The following is a 22,864-nucleotide window of genomic DNA, read 5'->3' as shown; positions in this document are numbered from 1 at the left end:
TGTTTGGCTTTTACAAAAGACAAATCTAAGTCCCAGCTTAAAGCCTGAGCATGTTACTTAACTTCTTAGGAACTTTAGCTTCCTCAACTGAGGAAATTATAGTACCTATCTTATGAGTCTATTTTAAATATTAAATGACATGACATGTGTGCAGAGCCTCTTACCTTGTGCCTGGAATGTGATGAGGCTATTGTTTTTAGATTCCTTCCTCTGGAGCCAGAAGGCCTGAGCTCTCTCTGGTCTGGTTCTCCCACTCCACTAGCAGGGCAAGTACTCTCTCTGTACTTGAGTTCCGTCATCTGACAAATGAGTAGATAAAAGCTTCATGTGATTAGCGTACAAGTGAATGCGGTAACATGTGTAAAACATTCAGTGACTCCAAACAGGTTTTCAGAGCACTGGCCAGAATGTAGTTGTCCCCTTCAGAGGCACAGACATCTCATTCGTAGGTTGGCAGGTCTCCTGAATTGGGCAGATTTTATAAGATGTCATAAGCACGCTCCTATTTCCCTGCCAAATGTGGGGAAACTCTTCCTGGAAAAGTCATTCCTTTGAACTGAGCTTCCAATAGGTCCCTAGGAGAATTCAAACACTCTCTGAGGGTTAAACAGTACATTACCTAATATTTTCTCCAGATTAAGGCTGTTTTTCCTAAATATTTAGGAAAGAACCTTCCTCTCTCTCCTTAACAGTAATGCTCAGGTCTGCTCAGAGCTTGCCAATGACTTTTCCCAGTGTATTTCTTACCCTGCTCCTTTTTCTTTGGGAGATAATTTTTATTGTAAGGATGTGGGAGCTCTGTTTTGGCAAAGAAGGTGTCAAGAGTAGCTCTCAGGGATAGAGGCTTATGAAAAAGAAAACAGACAAGACTCAATTTTTTGAAATTCCAGCCATGAAGCAAATGCCACAAAAGGACACAGGAAGAAAATCTGTAAAAGGCTTATCTACCACTGTTGACCAAAGATTTATTCTGTTGTTAAGCAAACACCCTGTGAGGCAGATACTGTGCTAGGTACTGTGAATACAAAGGTGAATAATTCCCTGTTTTCAGGGAACTCACGTATCATGGAGGCCCAAGTGTCTCTTCGGAGCCTGGCAACTGGGAACACGTGGATGGGAAGCCATGATCCTGTCTCCTTAGCCAAACGAGAGGCTCACACTTGAGCATTCACCAGCACCCTGGTTGGAATTAGCAAGAGCATCTAGAACTTTGCTTAGCCCAGGACACCTCATTCAAACTGCAAAGCAGTGAGACTAGGGGAGTTGACCCCTGAGTTAATCGCTGACCAACAGAAGAGAGGAAAACGGAGAAAGAATAATGCTGCCAGAGAAGCATGTGCAAAGATCTGAAAGTGATAGCATGGGAGTGCGGATAAAGCAATGTTTTCTCATTCATCCTAAAACAACCCTGGGAGGAAGGGAGGCACATGTATTGTCCCATTTTTAATTTTATTTATTTATTTAAAAAAGATTTTATTTATTTATTTGACAGAGAGAGATTACAAGTAGGCAGAAAGGCAGGCGGGGGGGTGAGGGAAGCAGGCTCCCCACTGAGTAGAGAGCCCAATGTGGGGCTCCATCCTAGGACCTTGGGATCATGACCTGAGCCAAAGGCAGAGGCTTTAACCCACTGAGCCACCCAGGCGCCCCTGTTGCATGTTTTAGAAGACAGTGTTGAGCCTTAATGAGATTAAGTTCTTTCTGAAGGTAACACAGCCAAAATCAGTGGCTGGCTGGGCAGTGACTAAGGAACTCCGATGTCCCTATGATTTCCAGCGTGTCCTGCCATACAGTGTGGATACATCACACCCAAGTGAATCACCATCATCATCATCAAAATTAACCCAAGATGTTCATAGATTGAATGAAGCCAAGGAGACAGAACTTGTAAGTTTGCCTTGGACTTACATGGCCTTTGCTGCTACCTGTGTTAGATCTCGAAGGAGGAGGAGAACATTTACTTGCAGAGAAGGGAGAAGAAAATGCAACACTCCCCAGGCAGGAGAAACAGCGCAGGCAGATTCGGCACAAGGCATGCACTGTTACCTGGCTGCCATACTAGGTTATGAAAAATTAGTTATTAAGGGCCAGGCTGAATGACAAATTGCATCCAAATGGTAGAAGTTTTCATTTAACGCAAAGAGAAGGTGGCCCTGGATTCTATAAGGAATGGGGATCTCCTGAAGGTTTTTAAGCAGGGAGTTTAACATTTGAGGGCTTGTGTCTTTGAAAAATAACCCAGAGACAATGCAGACCCTAAATCTTCAAAGTCTGAGTGGGGGGCGGGGAACTATTTACAATCCATTGTGTAAATGAAGTCAGTGGGTTGGGGGCAAAACTAAGATGAAAACACAAAATAATTTTTTTTTAAATCAAAGTATTGTTGTATCACATACTTCTCAGTTTTAAAACTGCTTTTCTCCATACTCACTGAACTTTCTTTTAAAATTTATCTTTAACAATACGTATTATTTATTGAGCCCTTAATATATGCCAAACACTCTGCCAAGGTTTTCGGTGTCTCATCCTATTTTATCTCTGTTTTATAGTGGAGGAAACTAGGGCTTGGATAGGCTAAGTAACTTGTTCAAGGTCAAAAAACTGGTCATTAGTGGAACTTGGGTTTGCATGCAGGCAGCCTGACACCAAAGGCCACTTTTTAACCTGATCCTGTATGCTCTCCATAATTAATATACATTATCTCAAAGAGCAGATCTTTTATATTAAACAAACCTTATTTGTCATGTGGTCAAGGAGAAATTGCTTGTATTGCCTAGACTATTTTACCATTACTTTTAACATGGGCAGAAGAAAATGTTATCACATAAAAGTAAATTAAATGGGCCCAATGAAAGTTTGCTTTCTAATAAATTAGTTTTCGGCATTGTCTATTGCATCAGGCATTAAATTATCATTAGAGCACATTCTGTGTGCACACATTTCTGGCAGACTATTTTCCAAATCCTACTTTAATGAACACCTTCATTTGCTTCACAATATTACAAAATGGTAATGTGGCAGTGTGATTTTTCCAGTTATCCTGTCTCATTCAAAAAAATCTAAAAATGATTTTTATAAATACAATTTAATTTTAGAATATTACTTTATCTCTTGGGTTAGGTATAGTTAGGAACCACTTGATTTAACATTGGGGTTATTATAAATTTGAAATCGGAATTAAAGTTTTTGCTTTTTCAAATTTTTTTTTTTTATTTATTCATTTGCTAGAGACAGAGGGAGAGCACAACTGCAGGAGGGGCAAAGGGAGAAGCAACTCGGAACTCAATCCCAGGGTCCTGGGATCATGACCCAAGCTGAAGGCAATCTGTTAACTGACTGAGCCACCTAGGAGCCCCTCAGACCTAAAGTTCTGACATGGCTAGTCTGGATATGCACTGATAACGTTTGTATATATTGAAACAAAATAACAGATAAAGGGATGATTTAAAAGGAAACACACCAGATGTTGGTCAAGGCCGATATTTTTGTTCTCGGTTTTGTCTGTGACTATGTAATAGCAAGCAATACTTTATAAAGAATCAGTGCTGAATAAACAAGTACATTGATTTCTTGAGGTGAGAATTGTTGTCTTAAACCTTTTTTCTAATGCTTTTTCTCTTTAAGAATGAGACATCTAGAATAAGACTTGCTATCAGATTTTAAATCTACCATTAAAATTTAATCTTCCTGATTCCTCTTATGTGAGGTATCTAGAGTGATCAAATTTAAAGAAACAGAAAGTAGAATAGTGGCTGTCAGATGCTGGGGCGAGTGGGGAATAGAGAGTTAATTGTTTAATGGGTACAGAGTTTCAGTTTGTTAAAATGAGAAAGTTCTGGAGATGGATGGTGGTTATGGTTATACAACAAATGTGAATGTATTTAATGCCATTGAACCGTACCTAAAAAGGATTAAAATGTTAAATTTTATGTTACATATATTTTACTACAACAAAAAATAATCTTGACCCATGACTTATAGAGAACCAAAATGTATTTAGTCATTTGATAAAAAGAATTTTTAATACTTGGGCTTTGATAGACATAGCCAATTCCTTTATTTTAAAGTAAAACGTATAGATTTTTAACTTATAAATGGTGGATAAAAGACTTCCCTGCTCCATTTTTTTGCTAAAAACATCACCCAAATCAGTAATTAGTACAAGAAACAAGAAAGTAGAGCCCGTATTTGCGGAAACTAGGAGCTATGTGTAACTTCAAGCCATGATGAATAAAGATAGAAGTGGATGGAGAAGTGGCCAATGAGTTAACCAAATAAGGGTAAAATACTGAAGACAAGTAAGCTGAGCTGCCCCCAGGACCCCAGGAAGTACTTTGGGAGATGAGCAAGCTCTGAAAATAGGGAATATATAAAAGTATGTATAACATATACTTATCTGCTAGCCCTCACTCTTTCTCAGTATATTTACTATACCTCACATCCCTCCTAACAAAAGACAGATCGTCTGGAATAATGGGCAGAGGGCAGAAAGAGGGATGACTATGCAAACAGAAGGATTAAATGAACATCTGCAAACTGATTAGCAAGTTCTCAGGTCCCTTCTCTGCCCACACCAAAATGTGAACAGGCAGATCTATATCCATCTTTAAAAAAACCAAGCTACCCCAGAAGAAGGAATCTTCCAGTGATATCTGGGGTGCCCAGGTAGAATGCTTGCTTCCAGGGCACAAGCCCCACCTGTGCACCCAGAGCTTCCCATCACCTTTCTAGGGCCCACCTCCATTTATGAACTGGGGTCAGGGATCAATGCAGGAGTTTGAGGATCCTGCTCTTATCACTATTTGCATTTCTTGAATAACATTCAAATATTTAGTTAAAAGTGAGGTTAAATTTGCACAGATTCATTTGAGAATCAAAAAGAACCTGAAGAGGGGCGCTTTGGGTGGCTCAGTGGGTTAAAGCCTCTGCCTTCGGCTCAGGTCATGATCCCAAGGTCCTAGGATCAAGCCCCACATTGGGCTCTCTGCTTGGCAGGGAGCCGGCTTCTCTTCCTCTCTCTGCCTGCCTCTCTGCCTGCTTGTGATCTCTGTCTGTCAAATAAATAAATAAAATCTTAAAAAAAAAGGAAAAAAAAAAAGAACCTGAAGAGTAACAGGGGAGGAACAGAAGAGATAGAATACAAAGGAAATACTACATCACTTACGAAATTTTGGGTTAGATCATTTATTTGATCCCTGCAGTGGTTTCTTCATCCAATATTTTGAATTAGTGCAAAGTTCCAAAAGTCAATTACAAAATACATTTTGTGTCTACATTACTGATCCCACGGAGAAAAGTTGGATTCAGTTTTAAAGGGGGGTTTTCTGGCCCCTCCCACAATACTTGACCCTGGGATCCTCCTGGCTTGCCTGCCCGCCATGGCCGACAAGGAAGCAGTCTTTGATGACGCAGTAGAATAACATGTGATCAACGAAGAGTACAGAATATGGAAAAAGAACACCCCGTTTCTTTACGATTTGGTGATGACCCTTGCTCTGGAGTGGCCTAGCCTAACTGCTTAGTGGATTCCAGATGTAACCAGACCAGAAGGGAAAGACTTCAGCATTCATCGACTTGTCCTGGGAACACACACATCAGATGAACAAAACCATCCTGTAATAGCCAGTGTGCACTCCTTAATGATGATGCTTTTGATGTTTCACACTACGACAGTGAGAAAGGAGAATTTGGAGGTTTTGGCTCAGTTAGTGGAAAAATTGAAATAGAAATCAAGATCAACCATGAAGGAGACGTAAACCAGGCTCGTTATATGCCCCAGAACACTTGCATCATTGCAACAAAAACATCATCCAGTGATGTCCTTGTTTTTGACTATACAAAACGTCCTTCCAAACCAGACCCTTCTGGAGAGTGCAACCCAGACTTGCGTCTCCATGGACATCAGAAGGAAGGCTATGGACTTTCTTGGAACCCAAATCTCAATGGGCACTTACTTAGTGCTTCAGACAACCACACCATCTGCCTCTGGGACATCAGTGCTGTTCCAAAGGAAGGAAAAGTTGTGGACGTGAAGACCATCTTTACAGGGCATACAGCAGTATTAGAAGATGTTTTCTGGCATATGCTCCATGAGTCTCTGTTTGGGTCAGTTGTGATGATCAGAAATTTATGATCTGGGATACTCGTTCAAACAATACTTCCAAACCAAGCCACTCAGTTGATGCTCACACTGCTGCAGTGAACTGCCTATCTTTCAGTCCTTATAGTGAGTTCATTCTGGCCACAGGATCAGCCAGCAAGACTGTTGCCTTGCAATATCTGAGAAATTTGAAACTTAAGTTGCATTCCTTTGAATCACGTAAGGATGAAATATTCCAGGTTCAGTGGTCGTCTCATAGTGAGACAATTTTGGCTTCCAGTGGTACTGATTGCAGACTGAATGTTTGGGTTTTAAGTAAAATCGGAGAGGAACAATCCCCGGAAGATGCAGAAGATGGGCCACCAGAATTGTTGTTTATTCATGGTGGTCACACTGCCGAGATAACTGATTTCTCCTGGAATCCCAGTGAACCTTGGGTGATTTGTTCTGTATCAGAAGACAGTATCATGCAAGTGTGGCAAATGGCAGAGAACATTTATAGTGATGAAGATCCTGAGGGAAGCATGGATCCAGAAGGACAAGCGTCCTAGATATGTCTGCACTTCTTGTGATTTTAGACTCCCCTTTTTTACCCTCTCAACCCTGAGATTGATTTAGCACTGGTTTTGAGACACAGACCTTGTTTGGCTATCCCTCTATGCTAGGTACCGTCAACAATCTTACTAGCCCAAACAGAGGGAGTTTTCTAAATATTAACTGGGGGACTTGATTCAGTAAAGGCACAGACTTATATTTACATTTTCTTCAGGAATTTTCTAGAAACAAAGGTCTAAAGTAGCCACAGAAAGGGGAGTATTGTGTGTGGTTATTTTTCTTCTTCATCTATATCCCCAAGTTTTTCAGACTCCTTTAAGTAAAGGCTAAAGTGAGGAAGGAGTAGAGACAGGTGAGGTAGGTGTCTGAGCCATGAAGTATAAATAACAAAAGATGCCATTTTTCTTCAGGAAACAGGGGAGATTCAAGTCATATAAATTCCTATTCTAACATTTTCACACCTGACTTTCCAGTATGCACATTTTCCTATGTAAATCAGTCTCCTCTGTTTCTTCAGTTAAGTCAAAACTATGTGTTCCTCTTTCCCCACATATTTTTGCTTGTTAGTGTATTTCTTGAGCTGTTTTCATATTTCTTTCCTTTTTGTGAAATGGTTTTTAAAAAAAAAACTTGGGACCACCAATTTGTAAAGATGTATGTTTTTACCTGACAGTTATACCACAGGTAGACTGTACAGTTGAGTTGAGAAGAGTGAATTGATCATTTGTATTTGTTTTTAAAATTAAATTAATTCTGGATTTAGGGGCGCCTGGGTGGCTCAGGGGGTTAAGGCCTCTGCCTTCAGCTCGGGTCATGATCCCAGGGTGGCTCAGTGGGTTAAGGCCTCTGCCTTCAGCTCGGGTCATGATCCCAGGGTCCTGGGATCGAGCCCCGCATCGGGCTCTCTGCTCCGCCAGGAGCCTGTTTCCTCCTCTCTCTCTGCCTCTCTTCCTACTTGTGATCTCTGTCAAATAAATAAAATAAAATATTTAAAAAAAATAAAAAATAAAAAATAAATTAATCCTGGATTTAAAAAAAAAAAAGATGGTTTTCTGCCCTTTTAGTAGAAAATGTAATTTGTTGACAAAGATTTAAATCCATACATTATCAGAGATCTCACATATTTTACCTTTTAAAGTGATCATTTGTTAGCCATTATTACCTAATGAGGCATCAAAATGCCATCTGTTGTGTAGGTAACAGCAGAACACCACTACCCATGTAATGAGTATGGCTGAAGACCTTATCACATTTTATGGCTAACGGACTTGACAAAATGTTATATATACCTTCATCATAATCTTTATGAACCTAAAAATTAAAAACAAGGACTGTGAGCTATATAATTTAATCCTGGATATCTTTAAAACTCTAAAATTTGCTGGCTATTAAATATGTCTATTGTTATACCTGTAACATACACACTATTTTTAATGGATCTTTACTCATTGCTACTGTCTAGTTGGAAGGGGATAGTAGCTTATTAACTGTATCAAACAACAGAGTAGCTATTTTTAATCTCCTGCCTTCTTCCTCCCATCATGCACGGGCCCACACCCACCCCCATACACCATCTCCCTCCCTGCCAACACACCAGATACATCTGGATACAAGTACTTTTTCTGCCTCCAGTGATGAGACTGTGAACAAATCACTGGTTTTATTTATTCATAAAATTAGTATTATAACACCTAACTTGTAGAGTTGTTGTTATAAATAAATAATAAAGTATATCTCATATATTTAGCAGGTGATTAGTAAATAACAGTGATTATTATTATTTTTGGGTGCGAAAGCTTCACTGTTCTTTTCTTAAATTTATTTTGTTTCCCTTACCGCAGGAGGAAAGCTTTATTGTTTTTAATTAATTTTTAAATACAGATTTAATATTTAATCAGTGCAGAACGATTTAGTTTTCCCATGTCTTTTTTTTTTAATTCTTTATTTAAATTCAATTTATTTAACCTATACTGTATTACTAGTTTCAGGAGTAGAGTTTAGTGATTCATCAGTTGCATATAGCACCCAGTACTCATTACATCACGTGCCCTCCTTAATGCCCATCACCCAATTATCCCTTATCCCAATCCACCTCCCCACCAGCAACCCTCAGTTTGTTCCCTAGAGTTCAGTGCTTCTTAAGAGTTTGCCTCCCTCTTTTCATCTTATTTTATTTTTCCTTCCCTTCCCCTATGTTCACCTGTTTTATTTTTTCAATTTTTAAGGGATTTGCCTATGTTGTTTAAATTTCCAAATTCATCAGGATAATCTTGTTCATAATCTATTTTCATTATTTTTTATGTCTGTAGGAATTGATACTGATAATTTGTGTTTTCTCAATTTAGTTATTGATCAGAATTGCTAGGTGTGTGTCAGTTTATTATTCTTTATAAGGAACCAGCTTTGGCTATGATGATTCTCTCTTTTATATGCATTTTTTGTATGTCACTGTTTTGTACTCTGTTTACTTTTTACTTTATTCTGTTAGAGTTTAATTTCTTGATATTATATCAAGTAAAATGTCAGTCTTCCTCCTTTTTACCCCAGCTGTATTGAAGTATAAATGATGAATGAAATTACATATATTTAAATTGAAGTGTACAATACAATGATTTTTTATATACAAATACGTTATGAAGTGATTATTACAATCAGGGTATTTAATATACCTGTCACCTCACATAGCAAACTATTTTTTGGGGGGAGGGGCTTAAAATGCCTAAGATTGGGGCCCCTGGTTGCTCAGTGGGTTAAGCCTCTATCTTCTGCTCAGGTCGTGATCTCATGGTCCTGGTATCCAGCCCTGCATGGGGGCGGGGGGGCTCTGCTCAGCAGAGAGCCTACTTCCCCTTCTCTCTCTGTCTGCCTCTCTGCCTACTTGTGACCTCTCTCTCTCTGTCAAATAAATAAATAAAATCTTAAAAAAAAATTAAAAAATTAAAATGCCCAAGATCTACTGTCTTAGCAAACTGCAAACATCCAGTACAGTATTAACTATAGTCACCATATTGTACATTAGATGTGTAGAACACTGAAGTCTTGTATGCTTTGACCAGCATCCCCCTGCCCCCGTTTTCCCACACACCCCCAGTTCCTGGTACCACCATTCAGCTTTTCATTTCTAACAGTTTTTGACTTTTCCTTTTTTCTTTTAGATTATACATATATGTTGTCACAAATGACATGATTTCTTCTTTCTCATAGCCAAGTAATATTCCATTATATATAAGCCCACATACACATACATATATAGACATAAATGTATATACATATATATGTAATGGAATAGTATTATATATATTTTTATATATGATACATATATAAATATACTACATTGTCTTTATCCACTCATCCATCCACTAACACCAGGGTTGTTTTCATATCTTGGGTATTGTGAACATTGCTGCAGTGAACATGGGAGTGCTGTATCTCTTTGAGATACTGATTTTATTTATTTATTTATTTATTTATTTATTTATGGATGTTGAATCAGTAGTGGGATTGCTGGATCTGTTAGCTCTATTTTTAATTTTTTGAGGAACCTCCATACTGTTTTCCATGTGGTTGCACCAATTTACATTCACTTCACCAGTGTACAAGGGTTCCCTTTTCTCCACACCCTAGCAAGCACTAGTCTCCAGTCTTTTCGAGAAAAGATGTACTAATATATGTGAGCTGGTATCTTATTGTGGTTTTGATTTGCATTACTATGATTAATGATGTTGAATACCTTTTCATATACCTATCTGCCGTTTGTACATCTTGGAAAAATGTGTACCCAGTTCTTTGCCTATGTTTTAATTGTATTATTTGGATTTTTTTTTTGCTATTAAGTTGTCTGGATTCCTTGTACACTTTGGATATTTACCCCTTCACAAATATGTGGTTTGCAAAAAAATGTCTTTACCTATTCCATAGGTTGCCCTTTGATATTTGTGATACTGTGATTTATGAGAAATATATATTTAGTTATTCAAATGAACAAAATGTATTTTTCATATATACTTAGTCTTAATTCACTGGTTCCAGGTACTCAGCTCCTTGAGTCCTTGAATTCCCTGTGATAATAACGATGAAAGTATCCTATGTTATGCTAATACAGTGACTTTGGGAAAGCACTAGGTAACCCAAGGATGGGGACTGGTTGCCAGGGGAACCAACCTGGATAAGAGGATTAGAACTTTCAGTCCCACCTAAAAGAGGAGCTGAAGGTTGAATCAGTGGTCAGTGATCTGTGACCGCTCCATAAAAACCCAAAAGGATTGGGTTCAGAAAGCTTCTAGGTTGGTGAACATGTGGAGAAGGGGCAGAGTGGCTAAAGGGAAAAGAACCAGAAAGCTCTGCTCCTTTTCCCACACTTTGCCCTGTGCACCTCTTCCAACTGACTGGCTGTTCCTGAATTATGCTTTTATAATAAATTGAAAATTTAGTCAGTAAATAAGTTTCATAAGTCCTGGGAGACATTCTAGCAAATAGCAAATTAATTGAACACAAGGAGTGTATCAAAGAGGGGGTAATCTCTGATTTATAGCTGCTTCAGGTAACAGCTGAGTCTGAGGAAGGGGTTGTGGGAACTGCCAATCTATAGCTGGTTGTTCAGAAAAACACATTAACAACTCAGGCTTGTGACTAGCATCTGAAGGAGAGAGAGTGCATTTTTCTTTTAAGATTTTTTTTAAGATTTATTTGACAGAGAGAAAGCAAGAGAGGGAGCACAAGCAGGGGGAGTGGAAAAGGGAGAAGCAGACTTCCTGCAGAGCAGGGAGCCTGATGCAGGGCTCTATCCCAGGACCCTGGGATCATGACCTGAGCAGATGCTTAAGGACTAAGCCACCCAGGTGCCCAGAGGTAATGCATTCTTATGGGACAGTGCCCTTAACCTCTGGAATCTGATGCCTTGAGTAGATAGTGGTCAGAATTGATTTGAATTCTGAGACAGTCTACTGGTGTCAAAAGAATTGCTTGTTGGTAGGGGGAAGTCCACTTCCCCTGCAGACACACATACATGTTAGAATTGGGTACAAAACCAAAAATAATTTTGATGGCCTCCTTTGTGAAGAAACTTTTTAGTTTGATGTAAAGATTCATTGCAATTCCTATCAAAATCCCAACGTCATTTTTCACAAAAATAGAAAAAAATCTTAAAATTCATACAACCATGAAAGATCATAAACAGCCAAAGCAATCTTGAGAAAGGATAAAGCTGGAGGCATCATACTTCTGATTTCAAACCATATTACAAAGCTCTAGTAACCCAAACAGTATGGTACTAACATAAAAAAAGATTTATAGATCAATGCAACAGAATAAGAAGTCCAGAAGTAAAGCTGTGCATCTATGGGTCAGTTAATTTCCAACAAAGGAGCCAAGAACATACAATGGGGCAAGGATGGTCTTGCCAATAAATGGTGTGGGAAAACTGCATGTCCACATGAAAAAGAATGAAAGTGGATCCTCATCTTATATCACTCACAAAATTTAACCCTAAATGAATTAAAGACTTAAATATGAGGCTTGAAACTGTAAGAAAGAAACTCTTAGGAAAAAAACGGGGGAAACTCCTTAATGTTGGTCTTGGCGGTGATTTTTTTGGATATGACAACAAAAGAAAAATTAATATGTGTGGGACATAAAAATCATGATGATTATGATTCTAACCTAATGTTTTACAAAAGATGTAGAAAATCCAAAGGTCAGAAGCTTCAAAATAAAATACTCTGGGCTTTTCCTCAGGAATGAGGGAATTTAACTCCAAGGAGGTTCACACATATAGGAAGGTCCTTGAATCCAACTGTTTACTTAGTGAGTGTAATAAGATGAGAAACTGCTTGAATCTGCCTGAAATTCCCCTCTAGATAAGAAAAATACCACATTATTTCTCAATTATGAGAAAATGATACAAGACTTCAAAGTGACTTGTTCTTAGGAATGTTAACATTCAGTATAGAATACCAGGAAACTTTAAAAACTGTAGCTCTGTGGTTACTTTTCCCAAAATGTTATTTGACATAATCTGCCATGCTGAATTTAAGTGCATTTGACAGGCTTGAATGTTCTGTTCATTCATAATGTGATTCTCCAAGATTTGCCCATGACAGATTGGAAAGTGTAGAGTATCTAACTGTAATCTGAAAATAAGAGTTGACTCAGAGAAGATTTCAAAATGGGCAGAGTATTTCAAAGTAATAAAATCTGAGAGAAGTTGCATTGCATGGTAAAATCATTCCTTAACACCTCATTTAATTGGTTCCAGTTAAAGCTTCATTATTTAGTTATTGGCACTTGGTAAATATTGTTAGTCCCATGTCCCATGCTCACCATTAAATGGTAAGAGAAAGGGAAATCATATTTTAAGGTGCATCTAATTTACTTATATGCAATTGGTGTTTTCCACATGAGTGTTACCCATATTGCATTATGGACATTATTAGTGGTATGGGGGAGATTTTAGGTGGTATTTGGACTCTCTCTCTCTCTCTCTCTCTCTTTTTTTTTTTTTTTCAATTAATACTTGCGTGGCGGGGGTGGGAATAACCAACATATCAAACACATTTACCAAGTATAAGATTATCTTTTAAATCTAAATTATTTGAGTTAAAAATTGCATCAGTGAAGAAAAATATCAAGTAAGTAATGGTATAGATTGTGTGCCAATATGATAAAACTTGTGGAAATCATGTACAAATGACTGAAGCTCAGGAAACATCATATTACACAGTGGTTTAATTCAACAGAAATACAGATAGATGACTCAAAGGAACTTGTACATCTGAGGTCCATTGAAATGTTGTGGTGACAATAGTCAAATAGAAATCTAAATAACATTATATAATTGAATACACTGCATGAAAGCTAGAAAGAATAACAGCTTCTGGATCAAATATATATTCTCCAAACCTCTTTAGACAAGAGCCATATGGTGCCTAATGTTCAGTCATCCTAGGTTCCAACATTTTTGTTAGTTTGTATAATATATACTTGTTTACTAACAGGAATTTGGGGGCAGCGCCCTATCTGCTTCATTCTGAGAAGCATTTCAGAGGAAAACAGACACAACAATCAGATTACTAAACATTATTTTAGAAATGGACATGTGAAAAACTGACTTAGAGTGGAGAAGACACTGCAATATTGAATGAGTACTGTTAGTTTTTTAATCTGTCACTACCTTAAATATTACAATTAGAAGTAAAATAAAAATTCAAGTCTCAGTAGCCTGATGGTACTGTGCATCTTTCTTTCTCTGTGAGCAACCTTGTCACCTGTCCAAGAAGCTCTGAGTGTTCTGGTTAGTTGAGTACATCGTGAGATACCCCACTTCATCTTGTCTTCTTTGGGCACAAGGATGATATATTTGTCATTATAGGACTATTATACAGTGGTTAGGAGCTACCCAATAAGTGGGTTAGGATTTTCAGAGATAGACACTTAGAATAAATATACAGAACACTGAGCAAGTATGTAAGGAAAAGCTCGTGGGGCAGCACTAATCTCTGATGTGTATGTGACTTGAAGGGAATAACAGTGAGCTAAGAAATCTCACTGGGACAGAGAGCCTTCTGGGGGATGGTAAAATACAAGGCTGATTATTTCAGGAAAGCTTAACACACAACATTCAGACATTACATTCTGTGACCATTGACATTTTCTTGCTGAAATGGCAACCAGAGGCTATTTGATAGACCTTACACAGAAGAGAAGGGTGCTTCATGTAAATAATAGTAATTGCTTACTTGTACTCTGTTCTTTTATTTCCCACGTTAAAATTCTGAGGAGATAGAAGATAAATCTCCTCCTGAAAACCGCCCCCCTCCAAATAAGTAATCTCATACACCTTCTTTTGAATTTCTAAAAATACGTGATTTGTTACCCTGCCTTCCAGTACCAGAAATACACTAAGCATGAAACAGAACTGGGAATGTGACTCTCCCTGAGCATAGGAAAGTAATTTATTAGCATTTACCTTAAAAGGCCCGAGGGTCACTGAGAGGAGACAAAAATCACAACTGTACCTTGAAGTGTGACCAGGGGAGGAGCTGAAGATTTTGTTGCAGTAAGCAGCCCGAGCCCCTGGCGGGATGCCTTACTACATTAATTTTCCAAATCCTTTGGGTGGGTCACAATTGCACTCCAACATCCTGCCTGCAAATGCTAAATAAATACCAAGTTCACGTCAGACTAGAGAACCAACGTACTAACTAATGTCATTTAAAGAATCAGAATCCTTAAATTATTTTCAGTCGATAATTCACATCCAAAATAACTGAAGTTGGCACACACTGAAGAATATATACCTCTGTGCTAATGTTTGATGGGGAATAGCCAAGGTGGTCAAATGTTCCTTCTCCTAGGAATAATTCACATCAGTGTAGTTTATGTTTACTATAATAGAATAGTTTTCATTTCAGCTGTAGGAGGTGGGGCAGGGATTGGTCTTCACAATAGTAAGAGATGTTAAGATGATATGGTAAGAGCTTCATACCTTACTCAGAGTGGTTAAGACTTAACAAATACAGAACCTTCAGTGTACAGAGATCAGTAAAATTTGCATATGATTTTCAAAAAGAAATAAGGTTTATGGGGCGCCTGGGTGGCTCAGTGGGTTAAGCCTCTGCCTTCAGCTCAGGTCAAGATCTCAGGGTCCTGGGATCAAGTCCTGCATTGGGCTCTGCTCGGCAGGGAGTCTGCTTCCTCCTGTCTCTCTGCTTGCCTCTCTGCCTACTTGTGATCTCTGTCTGTCAAATAAATAAAATCTTAAAAAAAAAAAAAAAAAAGAAGGTTTAAAAAACATTGTACAAGGGAAAAAAAAAAAAAAAGAAAGAAGGTTTAGAAAACATTGTGCAAGGGAAGAGGCTTAGTACATGTAGCCACTTATCCAGTGGTAATATATTAGATTTTTCAGTTTAAACATTCCAGCGTGATCTGATGCAGCGATGCCTGCTACACTCTGTTTAATTTCCAAGAGGCAGTTTGCGTATCTACAACCTAATTCAAAGCGTGACATTTCATTAAATAGGCTCAGAATAACAACTACTAAGCCCTCAAGTTCTCTTAACTACACTTCTAATGAGAAATTTTAGGGTCCGTGTGGGACTTTGAGAAAATCGCCTTTTTGTTGAAGGGGAGAAACATGTCGTTTGCAAAGGGGTGTGTTCCTCATAAACGTGGTCAGGGAATCTTACCCTGAATAACACAGACACCTACCTCATTTCCCAGAGGAGGAAATAGTTTTATAAGTTTGGAGAGGTCTGTCTGCTTGGCTGGTTTACAATCCTGATCCCTGGCGCTGGTCTGTCTGCCCCTTTGCTTTGTAAGTTTCAGCAATTGACGCTGCCCGGCTGGTTGCTGCTTTTTTTTTTTTTTTTTTTTTTTTTTTTTGGCCTCTCTCACTTCCCTGTGATGTTTTGAACTGCCTTCCTACAGACGTCACACAGCCCTTGAGGAATTGTTTCTGCCTGGCGAGATTGAATGATAGTTCTCATTCACAAAGGTTTGGAGTCAGATTCTAAGCAGGGGACACAGTGGAAATTGCATTCGCAGGTAAAGCACAGGGCCCTGCTGAAGTGTGGAGGGCTCTGTTCTCTCGCTGACTTCTTGGCTCTCCAGAGAAGAGTGTTTTCTTGTGGTCGCCCTGAAATGGAACTTCCCTGACAGCTCTCTGGTGTTCAGTAACTTGCAGTCATTTTCTTTCCCTTTCACTCTACCTGAGTACTTTGAGTGTTGGAAACCTTTAAGAGAGATTTGCAGAAAAGACAAGATCAAGTGGCTCTTTTCACTGTGTTGGTTTTCCTTGTGACCAGATGAAGAATAGATTCAAAATTCAGTTCCTCCCTTGGCAATGCAATACATAAAAGAAACTGTTCACTTCTGAACAGCCTGGTACTGGAGTAAATTCAGCATGAAAGAGGAAAGAGCTCCTGTGTCTTAGAAGCTTCCTTATGTTCTGGACTGGGGGCCTGAGCTGGACTCTGGGACATTTGGATTTCTTCAAGCAGCCTCCCTTGGAAATGGAATATATTTAAAATAATCTTTGTAGAAAGCCAGCTGAAATGTATTAATCAAAGTACTTGAAGACATTTTTCTTTTTCCTTTGTTTTCTTTTTTTTTCTTTTTCTTTTTTCTTTTTTTCCCAAAATGAGCATTATTATGAAGCCAAGATCCCGGTCTACAAGTTCCTTAAGGACTACAGAGGCACCTTGGTAATGTGCTTTTCTCTCATGCTTCTCCCCTTCTTTCCTTTTAAGATGAGTCTTTAGTAATTGCTGATGAGGTTCAAGAGTTACGTGGGATGTTAAGGCTTTGTAGGAAAGCATGGTATTGGGAACACTTTCATTGTCTATTTTGTGTTCATTTTTGTCTGTTCTAAAAACAGGGATGCCCACATTTTTTTAACTCCATGAGGACTGCAGCGATTCTTTCGATGATAATTTTTAGGAAGGAAAGAAACTTGCATATATGTTGGGAGTTTAGAAGAAAACTTGTCATTTTTCACCGTCTGATTTGGTCTTGTTTTCTCATGTTTCTTGCAGTCTTTATCATTGTGTTCAGAAGATATCTTGGATTTTAGCACAGATACAGATACGTTAGAGAAATTAATAATGTTATGTATCTTTAATCCTATGACTAACCTGAATTTAACTATGTGGCTAAGTGTATATCAGGTTGCCAATCATTCAGTCATCTCGTATGTTTTATTTTATTAATAATGTTCCCCGGTCATGTTGGTTCGGAAACTTCAGTGTTTTCAGTCTAATGAAAAATATGTGTTTAAGATTATAAAAATTATTAATTCAGCCTAAAAACAAGTGTATAGGTAAAGATACAGTAAAAATGAATTGCTTGATATTCAATACTTTATGAAACACAGCAATAAAGCAAGTGTTTAATTTCTTAAAAAGTATCTTTTTTTTTTTTTTAAGATTTTGTTTATTTATTTGACAGAGAGAGAGAGAGAGAGATCACAAGTAGGCAGAGAGAGAGGAAGGGAAGCAGGCTCCCTGCCTAGCAGAGAGCCCGATGTGGGGCTCGATCCCAGGACCCTGGGATCATGACCTGAGCCGAAGGCAGAGGCTTTAACCCACTGAGCCACCCAGGTGCCCCAATTTCTTAAAAAGTATCTTAATTTAAATTTATTCTAATATTTTAATCTACTATTTCCCCCGATTTGATTTGATATGCTCATAAGCAAATAGCCCTTAAGGGATAGTTCCCAATAAAGTGACTTCTGTGTCTAGATTAGTTATTGACAGAATACTTTTCAGAGGTTAATCTTATTTGGTTTATCTTAGTGCTTGATTATAAAAAAAATAAGCTCAGCTCTTTGAAATGGAAATAACTGTGCTTCACTTAGGGGAAATAAAAGCAATAGAGGATGGGTGGTTAGGGATAGGATAGAAGTAGGCAGGCAAAATCTACTATGTATTATATCAGCAGTCAAACACACATGCAAATATTCATATTTGTGTAAGGAACTCAGCCCACTTTGATGTGGTTGGGTTATCAGTTGCTGTTACTGTCCTAGTGTTTCATAGGGGCCTAGAATTAAGAACTGTCCCTTCAGTAGTATTTCTTTGTTTTAAAACTATAGATGCAGGTTTTCTCTTATGTCACTTGTGATTCCTCTTAAAAGAATATATGTAAAAAAAAATTGTTTTAAAAAATATATGCAATAAGTTCCTCCCTGAGCTTATTTAAAGAAAAGTTCGCATCTGCAAATTAATTTGTACAGTTATTTTATGCCAAATAATGAATGCTGGGAAATACTTATAGTCCTTTTATTAATTACCATAGCTAATGTAAATCGCTGGCCACAATAAATGGGTAATCAGAATTTATTAAATACATGCTTTTTATTCATCTGTGATTTCTGTCTTACCTATGTGAAAACTAATCTGATACTTGAATAAATAGTATTTAATTAACCCATCCCCCTTTCTGCCTAAACTTCCAGGAGACTTAATTTTAAATTGCAGTTTCAATGGGTAATGATTGGTTCATTTGAGGTGTCTAGTAACATTGACATTCTTTACTCCTCTGAGGTTGACAGTGTATTTTTTTTTCCACAACTACTCTATTATTCTAAATTCTATAAGTTATTTTTCATAAATAAATATGGAGATAGTTCAAAATATATTTTTAAAAATATTAACTTGTGAATGTGTGTATTGTTCCATTTAAGTTTAAAAATTTTGCATGGTGTTGGGGTCAGAATGGTTTTTATGTAAGAAATAAATGTCTCTTTATACTAAATGATTGCTAGATTTAACAGCACACTATGGATACCTTCCCAGTTATTAATCTTACACCTAACTTATTGATATCATAACTGCTTAAGTACACCACTGTTGCCTCTAAATCATTTGGCCTGCGGTTGTAAGTGCTATAATTATAGTGTTAACATTTTACTATCCCTTTTATCAATTCAAATACTATATATATAGCTTTGTTTATAGTTATATATAGTGAAATTTACATAGATTGTAGATTAGGTATAGAGAGGAAATATATATGTATATAGATACATATAAATATTAACTAACTAAAAAAAATAGCAGCATCTTTCTCTCGGTACCTCTGCACATATAGGCCCCAGAGGGCTCTGTGGGACAATGTCTTCTGCTTACCAACTTTTCTGTTGTAATTTCTAAATCACATCACCCCCCACCCTACACCTCCTTTCCTTTTCAAATGCCATGACGACTTCATGCTCTTAACACTTGACTTCCCACAGGAGAGACCTCCTGATTTGCCATTAATCCCTATTTCAGATGATTTTATTTCATTCTGGATATCTGAGTACTTTGTTCTTGGGAACCCATCTTTTGGCATTATCATTTCCATTTTGCTTTTCTGAATCTATTTTATTCCATTCATAGATTTATTTTAAATCTATTTTCTGTTCCATTGGCCTGCTTTCTCCAAAACGGGAACTACTTTCCCCTCAGACACCTCCAAGCCAAATGCTACCTTTGGAAGTTTGTTAACTGCCTTCTGCAAGAATCCAGTGTTTCAGATTACTTTTCCTTTATTTTTTCCTCTTTGTTTCTCTCCAACCAGTACCAGAAAAAGCAATCCATACCAGCTTGTGGTTTACAGCCCCGATTAAATCCCTGTGAGACAGTCACATTTTTAAAAGGGATTTCATACGAACTCCTAATGATAGCATATACCTTTCCTTTTAATCCATATGCTTAGGAGAAAAGCCTCATAGTTAAAATTTATGAATTTTGAAAAAGTAAAATTAATCTTGAAATCAATTTGTTTCCTTGTAGTTACAGGTGTCAGAAATATAGAATATTATATAGAGACGCCTGGGTGGCTCAGTTGGTTGGGCGACTGCCTTCAGTTCCATTCGTGGTCCTGGAGTCCCGGGAGCAAGTCCTGTATTAGGCTCCCTGGTTGGTGGGGAGTGTGCTTCTCCCGCTGACCCTCCCTCTTCTCGTGCTCTCTTTCTCTCATTCTCTCTCAAATAAATACATAAAATCTTTAAAAAATAAAAGAAATATAGAATATTATATAATAAGAATAAATACTAGGTTGTTTCTATTTATTCAGCTTGTAGTTATTGAGTACTTAGTATGCACCAGGTTTTTGTAGAATACAATTATGGTATTTATCCTTTAGCATTCCTTTAAAAATATGCATGCATGCATGAAGTTGAAAAAACTTAATATATGTATTTTTTATACTCATAAAGTTAATAAAATTAGCAAGCTCATCGATTGGGGCATTGTTTGCCTTTCTGGTTATTTCAATAACAATAGTCTGCCTTTAAATTCTATATAAGAAAGCAGTGACAGAGTTACATTTCCATAAATATTCTAATTGTTCAGGTCATAAATTCAATTTTAATCAGCAATTAAATGTTATAATAATACTATATTATCATAACATTTTATCATTCACAAACCTATCCCAGAGATACTTTTTATTAATTAAGACTTACGTAATTCAGTTTAAATAAAAAATGATTAACCTTCCAAATATAAATATAAAGAGAATTTTGGCTTGTAAAACTGGATTTTGTTCTTTTCTGCCATTGGGTGTCCATTATTTGGCATATACTTGCTATATTTAAGATTGTTCATTGTGTATACTGGGGAAAAAAGAGATGCTGTTGTCTAAAATGTAACAGTGGGGTTTTTTTATAAAGCAAATTTTGAAACAGATTATTGAATATGTAAAAGTTATACTTAGCAATGATTGTAGACATACAAACAGTCTTGAAGGCTCTTCCAAAGCCTTTTGTAGTAGTTGCTTAACTGTGAGGGTAAAAATGACAGGACAGGATGTAAGGGAGAATTTCTGTTCTTGTCACTGTACTTCAATATTGTATGAGTGCTTTCATCAAGCAAGTATTATACCTTGAAGTTTAAATAGATTCAAAATAGAACTACCATGTGCAATAGTGAGTTCATCTTTTTGTGTGTAGATGTCTACACATCTGGTAAACAACAGTGTGCTCAATGTCCAAAATATGGGGAATAAGTGTTTCAATACTGAGCAGATTCAATTTTCTGAATAATGTTGCTGCTCAGATCAATGAGTGATCAATAAATTGCTTTTTTTCCTATCACCTCTCTTCTCCTGAGGTAGAAATTCAGGCTGACTGAGAACTCTTATATTGACCTCACGATCCCAGTAAAAAGCATTGACTGGACTTATAATTGAGAATAAAAAGATGTGACAATATTGAATAGTATTTTGGAGGAAAATTACTCAAAATCACCAGTATCCCAGCCTCATCTTTTTTTTTTTTTTATTTAACTTGCATATTTTAATCAGTGGTTATGAATACTGTTTCTGTGCTCTGTTTCACTTAACATAGTGACATTTTTCTACTTTTCTATGAAGCTTTGGTTTTATTGAGTGTGTTCTGTGAATGAAAACTCCGGGCAGAATTTTACATACAGTATCTTATTTTGTCTTCATAACAACATGGAAAGAGTTGTCGATCCACATTTTGGAGAAGAGGAAATGAGCCTATATAGTGAAATAACTTGGTCAAGGCCATTCAGTTGGCAGGGAAGGCTGGAATCAAGAACCCCAGTGGGCCTGCTCCAAAGACTGCTTTTTTTACGTCATCATGTTGCCTCCCTCTACTGTTTACGCAATTATCATTTTAATGACTGTATAAAAGCGTCCCTCTTGTGAATACATCTAAATGCAGTAAAATATTTCATTAGATATTGAGAAAATAAATTGGAAGTTGTCTTTTTAGATGTATGATAGCCTATTAAGTTTAGGGCTGATGATGGGTATTGAAAACAGCTGTTTGAAAGATGCCTGCAATTATAGCCTACAGGCTAGTATATTCTCTTTTGGTAGCAAATAAGGTCATCTGTTCCCTATTACAGAGAAATAAAGAGCAAAAGTTCAATGCCTTCCAGTTTTGAATAGATCGTCTTTCTTTGTTCTCTGAAAGCTCTGTAAGGCTTCAGTTTAGAAATAAATACTGTATCTTGGGGCACCTGGGTGGTTCAGTGGGTTAAGCTCTGCCTTTGGCCCAGGTCATGATCTCAGGGTTCTGGGATCGAGCCCCATGTCGGGCTCTCTGCTCAGCTGGGAGCCTGCTTCCCCTTCTCTCTGCCTACCTGTGATCTCTCTCTCTCTTTCTGTCAAATAAATAAATAAAATCTTAAAAAAAAAAAAAAAAGAAAGAAATACTGTATCTCAAACTCTATAGTAAGTTTTTTACTGTTTTAAGTCAGCTTTGAAAAATCAGAATCTCTCTTCCTACACCTTTTATATTAGAAGTGTTTATAAAGGGGAAAACAAATGGAATTTGCATACTTTCTCCCTGTGCAGTATATTCTGTGACATGGCTTAGGTTGGTTCAGAGTTTTGAGCATATGATAAACTTTTCTGATCCTCTTACTCAAGCTTGTATCGCCTCTGTTGTATAAAACTTAAAGATACACAGCTTTTAAGAGAAGTGATTAAGATCCCTTGAATATCATTTAAAACCTAACTAGGGAAGCACAGAGTAGATTTTTAGATACAGATAGTTATAATCTTCAACGTCATAAGTTATGAAATTTCCTGAAAATGCCCTTTGTCCTTTGTCTAACCTACTTTTAACTTGCTGGTGTCCCTGGACTAGCCACCTAGTCCCTCGATAGCCACATTCACTCACTGTAAAATAAAGAGGGTGAGCTAGATCCATGAATTTCAAATATGCTCTTCTCAATGGAACACTTTTTATAAATG

At 37.4% G+C, this 22,864-nt stretch overlaps 1 protein-coding gene and 1 pseudogene across 4 annotated transcripts in view; both read left to right on the top strand.

Annotated features, from left to right (window-relative positions):
* The window catches only part of LOC111156885 (phosphodiesterase 4D), an 887,389-nt gene that overhangs the window by 590,364 nt on the left and 274,161 nt on the right, over window positions 1–22,864 (top strand). The window lies entirely within an intron of this gene.
* Window positions 5,379–6,651, top strand: LOC111156886 (annotated as a pseudogene).

The sequence above is a fragment of the Enhydra lutris genome, unplaced genomic scaffold (assembly GCF_002288905.1).
Source record: "Enhydra lutris kenyoni isolate GAN:26980312 unplaced genomic scaffold, ASM228890v2 scaffoldscaffold50, whole genome shotgun sequence".
NCBI lineage: Eukaryota > Metazoa > Chordata > Mammalia > Carnivora > Mustelidae > Enhydra > Enhydra lutris.
Note: the sequence above shows the minus strand (reverse complement) of the source record. Positions and strands in the feature narration are given on the sequence as shown.